The sequence below is a fragment of the Frankliniella occidentalis genome, unplaced genomic scaffold, assembly GCF_000697945.3.
Source record: "Frankliniella occidentalis isolate FOCC.00 unplaced genomic scaffold, Focc_3.1 Scaffold6, whole genome shotgun sequence".
Lineage (NCBI taxonomy): Eukaryota > Metazoa > Arthropoda > Insecta > Thysanoptera > Thripidae > Frankliniella > Frankliniella occidentalis.
In genome coordinates, this window is record NW_026267136.1 from 2,643,919 (window position 1) to 2,646,868 (window position 2,950).

General features: G+C 60.2%; 1 protein-coding gene across 1 annotated transcript in view; it reads right to left on the minus strand.

Moving 5' to 3' along the window:
* Positions 1-2,950, minus strand: part of LOC113207748 (protein phosphatase PP2A 55 kDa regulatory subunit) — a 73,431-nt gene that overhangs the window by 12,271 nt on the left and 58,210 nt on the right. Inside the window, exon 2 of the mRNA XM_052272535.1 lies at positions 268-315. The gene's annotated coding sequence lies outside the window, so the exon portion shown is untranslated. The remainder of the gene's footprint in view (positions 1-267; positions 316-2,950) is intronic.

Here is a 2,950-nt window from a genome sequence, read left to right on the forward strand (position 1 = left end):
GGAAATGTAGGGGAAGGGGGGTAGGCTGGGGTGCTGCGGGCACTGAGACACGCGGCGACGTGGGGAAGAAAGGGATTCGCGAGACAGCAGGTGCGAAGAAGATTGATCCGAAACTGTCACCACGGCGCGGGGTGGCGCGGACGAGACGCAGATGGGGCCGCGGCGGCGCGCGGATGTGCGGTAATTCCGCCCCTCTGCCCCCTTTTCCCCAGGGTCCGCTGGGAGGGTGTCCGGGGAGAGAGCCGCCCTTGCCCGCTCGGGCCTTACCTCACACACGGGCTGCTGCTGGCGGTGCTGGTACTGCTGCCGCGGCTCCTGCGACAGCGAGAGAGAAGCAAATGAGAATCGATGTGCGCAAAAGAGCCTCCGGTGTGTGTATGTGTGTGTATTGGGAGGTGGAGGGGGGCAGCAGGGGCGGGACGGGCCTCAGTGTGGCTGCGAAAGGAGGCTAAGCGCCTGTATCCGTTCAGTGGCCCGTGGCCCAGTTGGCAACGAGGCCACACAAGGGGATGGTATCATGGGGGGCGGGGTGCAGCGGGTGCCGTCCGGGGGCGGCCAGTACTGGGGCGCGTCAGTCTGGCTGAAGCTGGAGCAAGCGGACGTCGTTGTCACAGAGCCCCCTGTCAGTCCAGGCGGAGGGGTTGTAAGCCAATCGAGTATCGCAATGGAGAGCGTCTAGAAAGAACGTCCGTTTTCCTCAGATTAATTTGGGAAATTGTAGGAGCTCGGCGCCTGCGAGACGCAGGGTAGGCCACCCCGCAGCACACGTATGCACTGCAGGCAAGATATTGCCTACCTATCAGGCGCTACGAGAGCCTCCATAAGCCATACTCTCAAGCATAGGCTGAGCTTGTTGCGTACTTTCTGGGTGATCCCATACCAGCTGACGTGAGCGTGCCAGTCCAGCTGGAGATGACAGAGGAAGTGGGCCACAGCTGAACGCGTCAGTCCAAGTGGACTGGAAAGGGCGGGCGTGTCAGTTAAGGGTGTCGTAGTGATGGCTAGCGTGTCAGTACTGTCGGTGGAGCAAACGGAGGACAAAGTGAGGGGAGCAGGGGTAGTCGAGGTGGACGCAGAGGCATGTCATTGAGGGTGTCATAGTGAAGGCAGCTGAGCAGCGTGTCAGTAGCTGCCAGTCCCAGCTGGAGTGGGTGGGGGGTCCGTTGCTGGAGCGGCTAAGTCCGGCTGGAGTGGATAAGGGGGCTGTGTTCGGCCGAGAGCACTCGAGTGTGAGCGGCTAAGGGGCCCAATCACCCCCGGGCGACCTCATCGCCGCGGGCGCGCCCTGCCCACTGAGCCGGCCGGACAGTTTTGTCCTTTTTATTTTCTTTTACTTTTTATTTATTTTTTATGAAGGGCAGTCAGTCGCCACCACAAAGAGAGGGGTTAAATAATACGAAAATACAGAAAGGAGGCCGAGCCGAAGCGCTCCTCTGCTGCTACTTAACTTATTCAGAAATATGAGGGGGATTTAGCGGTTCTGGCGGCAAGCGGCACGGGCCGGGCGGGCGGAGCGCCACGGCAACGTTTCGGGAGGGTGGGGTGCACTTATTGGAAAACTCCGCCACGGACAAAATATCGAGTTTAAAAATTAAACGAATTTTGTTTTCGTACGTCAAGGCTACGACACAAACGGTGTTGCGTGTTTGCATAACCTAGGGCTTTAGAGGCCACAAGCCACCTCACCTTACGGGTGGAGCGAGCGAGTAGGCAAAAGGCAAATTAACCCGAATAACTGTTGGCCCTGAGACACGTTGTTTTTAAGTCTCATAAAAGAAAATGGCTGGTACACAAGATCCCCAAGAGGCCTTTTCTCTGCGAGCAGGTAACCATCAGCGGTAGCCCACACACTCGTTCACCCTCCAACGGCCTCCCGTGTGGCCGGCCTGCGTCCTCTTCCCCGGCGAGCCGCGCCGCCCACGCCGCTCCGCCCACCTCACCTGTCCCGGCGCTCTGCTGAGCTCTGCTGAGCGCGCTCTAGCGGCCGGCTCCAGCTGGACGAACAAATGCCCGTCCCAATCACACCCGCACGCTGCCCCCATCCTCCCACTGGTGTTTTATTTCGGTCCTCGACCTCGCCGCCAACGTGCCGCGGCCGCGGCCAGGGCCAGGAATGCGGTGCGCGGTGGCGTCCGCCGCCCCTCTGTCGTCCCGTCTTGTACCGCGCCCCGCCCCGCCCCGCCCCCGCGCTCTACACTGTAACCACCTCTTGGCGGCGACAAAAACTTTTCTTTCCACGGATCGAAACTTTGCCAATGGACGTGAAATGAAACAAGTCCGACAGACAGGAAGATTTGTCATTTGCGCGCGGGGTGGCGGGGGCAAAGGCCGAGGCTACTTCCCCCTCTCCTCCTCCTCCTCCTCCTCCTCCTCCTCCTACTCCTCCTCCTCCTCTTTCCCCTCCTCCTCCTCCTCCTCCTCCTCCTCCTCCTCCTCCTACCCCTACTCCGGAAGAGTAATGGACGGGACGGGGCCTGGAGGGGGGAGTAGACGAGTAAAGGGTTAGGGGCTCAGCAGCAGCAGCCTTGTACTTCTACCCCCCCTCCCCCAACACCGGCTCCCTAAACCCCTTCCTCCCTCCACCACCCCGTGGAACAAACTTCGACTGCTTGAAGCCCTCTTTTCGCTCTCCCCCAGATAGCGTTTGACGGGTTCGGGGATGAACGCCGCCTCTACGAGCAAACAATACACGCCCGGTTGGGAGAGACGGACCCCCGCCACGAGATGAACACTGAAGAGGGAGAAAAAATATGAAGAATAAAGTCCGAGGTCTCCCAGCAGCGCCGGTGAGGAGGACGCCTTCCGATATATCCGTTATTGGCTGAGCAAAGTCACGCGCTCGGCTATTTCAATTTGGTCCCTCGCACCCCCACCCGCCCCTCGCCTTTTACCCGTTAGCGCGCAGGCAGGTCGTGAGGGGATGAGGCGACGGATGCGTTAGGAGGAGGAG